Source organism: Rhinolophus sinicus, chromosome 8 (assembly GCF_057876585.1).
Source record: "Rhinolophus sinicus isolate RSI-liver-muscle chromosome 8, RSI-T2T, whole genome shotgun sequence".
NCBI classification, from domain to species: Eukaryota; Metazoa; Chordata; class Mammalia; order Chiroptera; family Rhinolophidae; genus Rhinolophus; species Rhinolophus sinicus.
The window spans coordinates 8,916,978-8,929,424 of NC_142508.1; the positions used below are offsets into that span (position 1 = coordinate 8,916,978).

The window sequence follows — 12,447 nt, forward strand, 5'->3', positions numbered from 1 at the left end:
TGAGGAAGTAACAAGGTTTGTTTATACTGCCTTCTTGGCCCTAAATTCCCTGTCTCTGGTGACAAGAATGCCTTCTACCCTCCTGGTACAGGTTCGGTACCTTTAACATGACAGATTTATCTCCTGTTTCAGGGACATAAAGGAGGGTCAGAGTGTCCTTCTCACATCACCTGTTTCTCATGTACCTTCAATTCAAGTTGATCAATATGCCAAAGTGCCATATTTTGGAGGGACACAATTCTGAACTCTTACACCATATAACTGAGATTTCACTCCAAGATATAAACCCTATATGCTTGCTATTTAATGTATGGTCTGTGGAATCCAGGAATCCCTTGCTCTTGTGCACGAGGAGACCTACACAAGCATATTTATTGCAGCATGGTTTATAATAGAAGGAAAAAGGGCAAGAGGAGACTTAAAGGGCTATTAACAAAAGTATAAATACATGTTAGTATATTCACAGGACAATTAAAATGGATGAACTAAAGCTGCACAAATAAAAATGTGTGCATCTCAAAAACAAGTTACAAAGTAATAAGTACAGTATGATTTTATGTAAATTTTTTAAAACTGCAAAATAATTCTCTATCTTGTTTACACACACACACACACACACACACACATGCATATATGGAATACAAGTGTAAAAATGCATGAGCATAATAAACACGAAATTCAGGGTAGTGGTTACCTCTGGAGAAAGAGGGAGGGTAACCGCCTACTGGGTTCAACCTGCTTTTTATTTTTATTTTTAAAATGTAAATTTAAGCAAAAAGGTAAAACAGTACTACTCGATAAAGCTTGGTCATGGGTGCCCTGGTAATTTATTATTTTCTCTATTTTTCTCTGTGTTGGCAGTATTTCACAATTTCAAAAGGAAAAGAAGAAATAAAGGAAAAGAAAGATATTCAAGGCAAATACTAGAACAAGAGATATTCACAAAGAAAAACAGACACAGAGAAGTTGTCAAATGGAGACAAACATACCGATTGCAAAGGGCAATCATAGGCTTTAAATGCTGAGTATGTGCTGCAAACCACTGTCTGACTTCCAGTTAATTAACCCAGACTCTTTTCTGTGATTTGCCTGATCAGAGAGAAGAAGAAAGGCCTTTTGATGCTAAAATTATTTGAGGCCCAAAATACTTGAGGCATGAATATCACCAAGGGAAGTTTTCAGAAGCAATTCTTTATTCAACAAACTTGATAATGACTAGCCTCTTAATTTATAGCAATCTAGTTTTGATTGGTACCAACTTAATTTCAATAGAAAATAAAACTTTGTTCCTATAAGCTCCATAGTCTCCCTGCGCCTTTGTACTGCTGTTGTATAATAAAAATATATATTTTATGTGCATCAACACAGATTTATAATTACTGCTTTATTCCCACCTTTTAAATCAGATAGGAGAAACAGAGTTACAAACAAAAAATACATTTACGTGGTTTTTATCTTTACATATATATTTTGGGTTGGGTATATAAATTCTTGGTTGACAGTATTTTTCTTTCCGCATTCTGAGAGTGCATTGACTCTACAGACGTAGTTGGAGGGAGAACTGATATCTTAACAACATTGAACTGGCCAACCCATGTGTTTGGGAAAAACCCAGGCCTCCTCTTGTGTGTTTCCTTGAGTCTCACACTACTACCACACTCAAAACACTTCTGACTTAAGATGTGTGGGGTTTTTTCCCCACACCAAGCAATTCTTTGTGATACCAGCTAGGTGTCCTACAATTTAACACAATTCTGCCACTATCTCCTTGCAAATAGCCTCAGATCCCACAGGCTAACGGTTCCGTCCCATACACTGCCCTCCACATTAGATACCAATTGCCGTATTTGTTCCCCAGGTTACCCACAACTTCTGTATGACTTGGCTACAATCAGAGGTAGATTTATTTGCTTAGAACAGCTCACAGAACTCAGAGAAACACACATTTATCTGTTTATTGTTTGATAAAGGATATGATAAAGGCCACAGATGAACAGTCTGATGAAGAGATATACAGGGCAAGGTCTGGGCAGGTCCTGAGCACAGGAGCTTGGGAGTTGGGGAACATCACCTTTTTGGTCCATGGATGTGTTCACCAACCTGGATGCTCTCTGAGCCCCATACTGTTGAGATTTTTATGGAGGCTGCATCACATGGGTATGATCAATCAGGAACTCTTTCCAGCCCCTCTCCCTGACCAAAGACTGGGAGCGGGGCTTAAAATTCCAAGCTTCTAATCATGGCCTGGTCTTCCTGGTGACCAGCCCCCATCCAGGAGCCATCCAGGAGCTCACGCAGAGTCACCTTCACCTCGTTAGAACAAAAGATACTCCTATCACCCAGGAAATTCCAAGGGATTTAGGAGCCTTGTGTGAAGAAACGGGGCCAAAGACCAAATACTAGAACAAAAATGCTCCTAGTGCTCTTAACACTTAGGAAATGACAAGAGTTTTAGGAGCTCTGCTGGAAACTGGGTTCAAAGACAAAATATTAGAACAAAGATTCTCCTAGCACCCCTATTTACAAGGCTTTCAGGGGCCCTATGTTAGGAATCCAGGGCAAAGACCAAGATAGATTATAGATATAGATATAGACATTTCTTACTATTTCACATTATGAATATGGTACATTTCTTCATTTATTTAGATCTTATTTAATTCCTCTCAGCAATGTTTATAATTTTCAGTGTAGAGGTTTTACACATCATTTGCTAAATTTATTTCTAAGTATTTTATGCTTTCTAAAATTATTATAAATGGAGTGTTTTTAAATTTTTCATTTTCCAATTATTTGCTACAGTATATAAGTATACAACTAATCTTTGTGTACGACTTTATATCCTGGGACTTTGCAAAATTCACTTACTTGTTTTAGTGGTTGCTTTCTGGAGTCCATAGGCTTTTCCTCATAGTCAATCATATTATCTGCAAATAGAGACACAGACTCAATGCTTTAAATCCCATCAATATTCCAATCTCTACTAAATGTATATGTCTAGCGTGACCTCTTTCCTGGGCTCCAGACTTGCATATGTAACACATTCTTGATATTTTCCCCAGGCATTTTTTATTTTTCAATGTTTTTAGATAAAATTTACATAACATTCACCACTTTAAAGTATACAGTTCAGTGACTTTTAGTACAGCCACGAAGTTCTGCAATTATCACCATTATCTAACTACAGAACACTTTCGTCACCCCCAAAAGATACTGCACATTAGCAGTCAGTCCCTCCTCCCTTCAACCCCTGGCAACCACTAATCTACTTTTTATCTATATGTATTTACCTATTCTGAACATTAAATATAAATGAAATCACTCAATACGTAGCTTTTTGTGTTGGATTTCTCTCACTGAGTATGTTTTCTGGGTCCATCCATGTTCTAGCATATATCAGTACTTCGTTCCTTTTAATGGCTGAATAATATTCCATTGTGGGGATACATAACATTTTGTTTATCCATTCATCAGTTGATAAACACATGAGTTGCTTTTTGGCTATTATAAATAATAGTACTACTATGAACTTTTGTGTATAAGTTTCATATAGACATATGTTTTCAGTTTTCTTGGGTATGTATATACCTAAGAGGGAAATCTATATTGAACTTTTTTAGGAAGGGCCAAATTGTTTGCCCAAGTGGCTACACTATTTTACATTCCCATCAGCAACGTATGAGAGCTCTGTTTTCTCCACATCCTTGCCAACCTTGTTATTTTCTTGTTTTTGTTTTGTTTTGTTTGTTGTTGTTGTTTGTTTTTTTAATGACAGCTATCCTGGTGAGTATGAGTTAGTATGTCATAGCTGTTTTAATTTGCATTTTCCTAATGGTTAATGATGTTGAGAATCTTTTCATATATTAATTGCTCATTTATCTTCTCTAAAGAAATATCTATTCAAATCCTTTGCTCATTTTTAAAATTGGGTTGTTTTGTTTTTATTGTTGAATTGTAAGACTTATTTATATATTCTGTATACTACACTCTTAACAGATGGATTTGCAAATATTTTCTCCCACTTAATGAGTTGTCTTTCACTTTCTTGGTAGCATCCTTTGACACATAAAAGTTTTTAATTTTGATGAAGTTCAATTATTTTTTCTTCTGTTTCTTTTGCTTTTGATGTCATATTTAAGAAACTGTTGTGGTATCCAAGGTCATAAAGATTTATTCTTATGTTTCTAACAGATTTATAGTTTTGGTTCTTACATTTAGGTCTCTGATACATTTTTGAGTTTTAATTTTCATATAGAGTGTGAGGTAGAGGTCCAAATTAATTATTTTGCATGTAAATATCCAGTTGTCTCATCACGATTTGTTGAAAATACTATTCTTTTCTATTGACTAGTCTTGACACCTTTGTCCAAAATCAATTGACCATAGATGTATGGGTTTTCCCTACGCTTTTAATAGGCCAGATATTCAAGCAGAACTCCTGTACAGGGATGATTCATTAACTGGTACACAAATCATAAAGCTAACACACATATTAGCACAAGCAAACAAGTGGGGGGAAAACTGAAGAAAATACAGAAAATAGAAAGTAGGATGGAAGATGAGAAGATTGGAGATGAAGGCAGGTCTGGTTCATATAGGGCCTTCTGGGCCAGGGTATGTAATTTGGCTTTTATACTAAATGCATTGGGACACCATTGGATAGTTCTGAGCAGGAAGATAAGATAAAATAATTTACATTTTTAAAAGATCATCTTGCTGCCAGGTGAACTCTGGAGCACATAGTGGAAAGAGTGGGAGCAGGGTGACCTTTAGAATGATATTAGTATCTAGGTAAGAGATGATGATCGTTTAGACAAGTGGGGTAGAAATGAAAAGGGGAGAAGTAACTTCAGGATGTGATTTGGGGGTAAAGGTTGAGAGGTAACGATAATGGTTCGGGTGCTGTAGAGAGAGAAGAGGAGTCAAGGACGCTTTCAAAGTTCATGGCTTGAAAACTGGGTAGATGATTGCCCAATTATATCTCTACATTTGCTGAGATGTGTAAAACCAGGAGAGGACAGGAACCAGTTTTGGGGGTTGGGTGAGCGTGCAGGGAATTCACGTACAGGACAGGCCAAGACCCTGGACTCCACAGGAGCAGTCATCATAGGTATAATTAAGTTGAATGTGCTTTGATGTGTCTTGCATGTTGATAAACAGATATGCAACTCTCACACTAAGAAAGTAAACAAAAGGTGACTTGAAGAATGAGAGAAAGGCTTCCAGGGTTGGGTGAAGAAGGAGGAGGTGGGAGGAAAGGGAGGGGCAGGAGCTGAGGGGCAAGGAGGATGTATCAAAGGTAGAGTAGGTGGTGTGGGTATGTGTATATATGTCGAAAATGTTATGTACTTTTCTCCATTCTGCATAAGGGATACTGGAAAAGCCCACTAGTGCATTGCATAATCAAGCTAGTTTTCAGGAACAAATGATTTTGAATGTGAATGGACACTGATTTTTTTCCACTAATCCACTGGAACCTGAGACTCATTATAGGTATTCTGACCAATGACATAAACAGATGTTGAGCAAGATACTTATAATACAAATTTACAGTGTTTTGGAGAAGATTAAAAAAGATTATCATTTATTTTACTGCTTGGTATATAGTAACCTGTTAGTAAGTTACAATAATTATTTTAAAATGTGAAAAATAAAAGATGAGAATTAGCAGAAGTTGATGATGGTGATAGATACGTTAATAGATACATTTAATTAATTTGAAGTTCTATTCTCTCTGTTGTTCCTTCTCTGTAAAATTTGTGCTTTCTACATAAAAAATATAATTTTGCTTTACTGTATGTGCATGTGATTTTTTTTCCTTGTGTTTTTACGTCTGTCACATAAGCTTGCAGCAATGAAGAATGCCAGATTCCTTACTGACTAGCAGTTTGTGCTGTTACTTTAACAAAACTGTAAATAGTTAAATTAAATGGAATTATTTTAATTAGTGATACTTTACATTTTAGTATTCTGGACATGATTATTTTATGAGCTGTCATGAAAAATACTTTTTAATACTCTTAATAAAGAGACTAAAAAAAAAAAAAAAATGAAGACACCAAACAACCATTTCCTCCATGTGAATAACTCCTGGTTTCCATTTCCTCCATATTCCTTCTCTTTTTTGGTCAAAAATGTTTTCAACCTTATTAGAAATTTTATAGATTTGTTACTTGGTTTAGAAGAAAGGTGTTAACAGATGCAATTTACTTATCTGCTAATGATAAGGATTTTAATTTTAAAAAATTCTTTGACAACAAAATCAGAATCATCATATGTGAAAACATGCTCCACTTCACTAGCTATAAGAGAAATCCAAATTAAAATCACAATGAGATACCACCTCAAACCTGTTAGAATGGCTATTACCAATAAGACAAGAAATAACAAGTGTTGGAGAGGATATGGAGGAAAGGGAACACTCATACATTTCAAGTGGAAATATAAATTGGTGCAGCCCCTATGGAAACCAGTGTGGAGGGAGGTCCTCAAAAATTACGAATAGAATTACCGTACGACCCAGCAATCCCTCTTCTGGATATCTGCTCCCAAAATTTGAAAACATTTATTCGTAAAGATATATGTACCCCTATATTCATTACAGCATTATTCACGGTGGCCAAGACATGGAAACAACCAAAGTGTCCTTCAATAGATGAATGGATAAAGAAGGGTGGTACATATACACAATACAATATTACTCAGCCACAAGAAAAGATAAAACACTGCCATTTGTGACAACATAGATGGATCTTGAGAGTATCATGCTAAGTGAAATAAGTCAGACAGAAAAGGACAAGAACGATATGATTTCATTCACATGTGGGATATAAAATAAAAAGCAAGAAATGAACAAACTCATAGACACAGGCAAACAGTATGGTGATTACCTGAGGGGACAAAGGTGGGGGAAGGATGAAGAGGGTGAAAGGGGTCAAATATATGGTGACAGAAGGAGACTAGACTTTGGGCAGTGAGCACACGATAGAATATACAGTATTTTTAAAGTTTTACTTGGAGTTCAAAAATGACAATGAAAATAATTGTATTTAACTCCATATTTATTTCTCACTTTTCTTCCCATTGGTTTCTGTCTGCCATATAATTGCCTGCTTTGCCTATTTTGTGTGTTGTTTTTTTTAAGTTTCTTTGATATTTCTCATGGGGAAATACACTGTCCCTCTTCATTACCAAAGACAATTGAGAGCCATTTGATGCTTTATAACTTCAATTATTCTCTTTTAATAACATAAAACATGTTCTTTGTAAAGACGACTAATATTAATACTTTATGAGTCTAATTAGGGAGAAATAAAGGGAATAAAAATATACAGGATTAGGAATGAGAAAGGAGACATACCAGAGATAGAGAGATTAAAAGAATTCTAATAGAATACCAGATACACCTTTATGTTAACAAATTCAAAAACTGGGCATAAACAGACGATTTCCTATATAAACAAAACTGACCCAAAACTGATGATAAACATGAATAGAACAATTATTGTAGATGGAATTGGAAAAGTGTTCAACTCTCACATTGTAAAATGCACCCGAGCCAGATGGATTCCTAGATGACTTTTATCTAGTCTTTAAAGAACTTAAAATTTCAATGTGATTTTGAGCTATTCCAGGCTATTAATAAAAAGATAGAAAGCCCACTAATTCATTTTATGAAGTCAGCCAACTTTAAATCTAAATTTAATAAACAAAATACAAAACACCAGGAAACTGTAGACCACTCTCATTCATGACTATAGACATACATTTCCAAGTTTATGAATAGAGAAGCATGATTCCAAACAATTACATTTAATCCAGCAGTATAATCAAGTAGGGGTTGTTGTTTTTTTTTTTGAGATCGTTCAATGATAGCAATTCTATCAATATAAACCATCATATCAACAACTATAAAGAGAAAAATTATATGATCATGTAGCCAGTCCTAACAAAAATGCTACATAAAATAAAAAGAAACTCTTAGTATAATAGACTATTAATCAAATCCAACAGGAAATATCTTAAATAGCAAGACACCAAAACCATATCATTTAAATCAATAACTTGTCAGGAATGCTGTGTCTGCATTATTATTTAACATTGTCTTGGACGGCTAGTTCATTCAGTAAGACAGGAAAAATATTATAAGCATTAGGAGAAAAGGAGATAAAACTCAAGAGATGATGGTAAAAAGAAAACTATTAGAATTAATGAGAATTTGGTAAGATGACTAAAGATAAATATATGAGTTAATGGTTTTTCTCTACTCTTTTAAAAAGCATTTAGAAAAGGAAATGAGGTGAAATACTCCATTCACAATAGAAGAAAAACAACTAAATTACTGAGAGATTAATTTGACAAGAAAAGCACAGAATTTAAATGAAGAAAATAATATCTTATTTCAGAACATAAAGCAAGCTCATTCCAGAATGATCTGCACTGTGATTCTCCCACTGGAGCCTGCTGTACATTCCTTATTGAATGGATTTACATTAAATGTGTCCTTTTTGCAGATTTACCTCAAAACTCATGTACGCGTGAGAGCTGAGGAAATGGAAAACAATCTAAATACTGGATACTATACTGTTATGAGAATCACTCTATTTAACACTGGTTTATGGTCCTTGACCCACCTACGAGGCACTCCAAGCCTTCAGGTAAATGGGCTGCTGGTGAGTACGTGCCACCAGTCCTCCAAATATATTTGAATCTGGAACCCTGCTTAGACTCCAGCTGGGCCCCTGTATAAGGGACCATAAAAATGCCTGACAAGAGTGTTATAAAACTAAGTAACCAGGATTTCCAGATGTCATCAGACCAAATAAATAAAATGAGGACATAGTAACTCAGAACTCAAAATCGCAGGGGCTTGAGTCTCCACCGGTTTGATAGTGGGGAGTCTGTGAAGCAGCCTGTAAGTATTTCTGGGAGTCTCCTAAAGGGTTGCTTCCCAGGACCAGGCAGCCAGGCCCAATTCCAGGGGGTGCAACTGACATTGTATTCTGGGTGAAATAATAAAGGGTGAGCAGCTGTTGAAGCAGAGAGCGGGGATTGCAGAGATCAGTTTGGGACTTGTGACATAGTCAGGTGCAGACATCTAGGAGGTAGTTGGAAACTGCAGGTTAAGGCCACATGGAGCTAGATGTGATACAAACGTATTAGTCATCGTTGTAAATAACACCAAAGGAACAGGTAAGAGAGTAGAAGTTCTGTAAGTAGAGAAATGGGCAAAGGTTGGACCCGGGGTTACATGGACAGTTAAACTGAAAATGGCGAAAGCTGACCCCAAAAAGGAAATCAAGAACAAACTGATCTTTTATAAGAAGAACCAGCAGTGTGGGGAGTCATGAAATCTAGGGTAACAGACTTTTGAGAAAAAGGAAACAGCCAACAGCATCAAATGAGGAGTGATGCTTCAGACTGTGAGGTAGGAAAGAATTAAGAAGGAACAGATAGGCTCACAAGTTTGTACTCGGGAGAGCTGGAAGCTAGAGAGTTCACATCTTTAAGCCTCTATTTTTCTCTGTGAAGTAGGAAGCCAGATCACATAGAGAGGTTTTCACACCTAAATCAAAGACAGAAGCAACACGCAGATTTGAAAATTGGCATTAGAGACATTAAAACAATAATAGAAGTTTTGATGTCTGTAAAAGTTGGGTATTATTAGAGATTTGCTCTTTAACAGTTTACTGTACACAAGGTTCTTCCAGAGCAATAATAAGTGTTAAAACGAATAAACAAAAAATCTAAGACTCTCATTATTGTTCAGATTACATAAAAGCCTAGCATAGTGTCTGGCACTCCGTGGGTATGCAATAAATATTTGTTGAATGAATGAAGAAATGAAGAAAAGAACAATGAGACACCATAAAAATATTTTAAGAACAAGAAGATACCAGGATAGGTTTTGCGGCAAATGATTGTAATAAAAAAAGTGTGTATTCCAAATACATATTTATAAGAATACCTATAATTTAAGATATGAGAAAATTCCTACTTGAAACATAAAGATACATTACAGGGTCTTATTAAAACCTGAGTGAGACACAGGAAAAATTTGTCTCTTATTATCTGTGCATCTATGAATCATGATTCAAAATGGTTTAATTCTAAGGTATCACGAAAAAAAGGGCATTACCGAATTAGATTTATCAGGAATAGATCCCAGGCAGATAATGTAAGAAGGTAAAAACTTAATGCAATATTAATAGTAATAGATGGCTAACAAGTTTTTAATTGCCTGTACAAAACATTACAGCCCATATTTAAAGTTCCCCAGTTGTCCCCAAACTGTCTCTAATAGCTTACTTTCTTATCCAGGATTCAGTTAAGTTTCGTGTATTGCATTTGGTTGTTAGAGCTCTTTAATCTCTTTTGATCTAGACTAGTCTCCTTGATTTTCTGCCCTTGACTTTTTGGTTTTCATGATATTGAATTTTTGAAGAGTTAGAGTCGGTTGTCTTATATAATGTCTCATATTCTGGATTTGATTGTGTTCTCATGGTTACATTCAGGTTAAACATTTTTTGGCTGAAATACTACATAGATAAGGACTGACATAATGTTGCTGAATTGACCCCTTATTGGCAATGCTAAGTGTAATAATAGTTTGGTTAATTTAGTGACTGCCACATCACTCCGTTGCAAATGTATACTTCTCACTTTATAATTAGTAAGAGGTCTGTGTGGTGGTGTTATAAAAGCACAAGACTGCCCTGTTCCCCAGCAGTCTTTTACTCACCAGTTTTAGCAACAATTAATGGTCCTGACGTGGAGTCATTATGACATTGGTGGTTGCAAAATGGTGATTTTCTAATTCTATCATGTCCTTGCTCTGGAGTACACCAAGGTGCATCCTGTACAAGCTCAATTTATACATTTCCTGCCCCAGATCTGGAATCAGCTATTTCTCAAAGGAGCCCTCGTTACTTGTAATGGAGAATGGCATTTCAAAATCAAGATCCAGGCATCAGGGGTTCTTATTACTATTCCTAGGCGTCTGTTTTGATGGGCAGAGCTAAGACTATATGAATGCATATCTATGCCTACATCTACATACATTATATATATATACTATATAGTATCTAAGTATATACACATATATTTGTATATAGGTACTTCATTTGGTTTATATAGTAATACCTATAAGTATATATACTTACATACTACACATATTTCTAATTCTATCATTCCTGCTCTATGTATTAACTACCATATATTCTTTTAAAAATTATACAATATGTCTATGTATGTGTGTGTATGTGTCCATATATTTTTCACCTCAGCCCTACATTAATACTGCTACTTCCAATTCAAATCCAACACCACAGGGTTCTTCAATTTCTGTGTTCCACACGTTTCTTACTTCTTCCACCTAAGAACTCTGACTCCCAAAATCAATATAGGTGCTCATTTGCTCTATCCGACACTGAAGCAACACAAATTGTTTCAGAATTGTAAGACCCATATTGCTACCAATAACGAGCCTTCTAAATAAAGTTACAGCTTTACTTGTAGTTCATTTTGTTTTTAGAATACATTCCGGTCAATACTTAATCAGAAACAAAAGCATTAGGAATGTAAATAAGGAATTATAGGGATTTGAGCTTATGCAACGTGGAGCTGGTTAAACAGTCTGTGTGAGGCCAGGTGTCTGTTGCTGGAACCTAAAGTCCTCAGGGCAGATAGTCAGGAAGGAAAAGGTGGACGTGACGTGGGAGAAGCAGGGATAAAGTGCAATCTGTGAGGCTGAGCAGGAACCCATGAGAAGGGAATACAGTCTAAGTCTGACTCTCACTGCCTCAGCCTCTCACCACAACTACAGCAAGGGGGTCCTGAAGGAGAAGCTGGCACCCTTCACCACAGAGTTAAATGTGTGTCCCATCAAAATGGTAGCAGTTATTATCATTTCCGGCTTACAAATGACAGCTGTTGCTCTAATGGTTACCCTTACAAACGCATGTCTTACCGCCATGGTGAAAAGTTTGCTCTGGACCCTCCGAGGGGATATGTTTAAGGAGTGGGTAAGCAGGTCTTACAAGATGGAAGAGGATTCTGGGAAACAGTTCTAGCTTAGCTAATTTGACACAGTGGAAATCAGAAAACTACAAATGAAAATTACTTGAGTTAATTATCTTCTGTGCAGTTATGCTATCAATTTCATATACAATTAGGTTCATTTAGTTAGATTTTACTTTTTCCATTTATTTACATGTCTCACCAACTAAAACTATATTAAAAGATATATGGAGAAAAGTCTCACTCCCACCCTGTCACCTCCCATCTCTTATCAGGTATGATTTTCATTATTTTATATGTAGAGATATAGTTTACCCTTATTTCTTGCCAAAAGGTAGCATACTGCATACATATATAGTGTAGTGCATCTTGGAATAAAAGCATACTTAAAAAAATTAAATCACAAATTACCAAATTCACAAAGAATAGTTC

General features: G+C 35.8%; 1 long non-coding RNA gene across 2 annotated transcripts in view; it reads right to left on the minus strand.

The window, feature by feature from the left end:
* The window catches only part of LOC141567573 (uncharacterized), a 59,623-nt gene that overhangs the window by 40,780 nt on the left and 6,396 nt on the right, over positions 1 to 12,447 (minus strand). For both annotated transcript variants that reach the window (XR_016021906.1, XR_016021907.1), the window contains exon 2: positions 2,866 to 2,924. This is a non-coding gene — a long non-coding RNA (uncharacterized LOC141567573). The remainder of the gene's footprint in view (positions 1 to 2,865; positions 2,925 to 12,447) is intronic.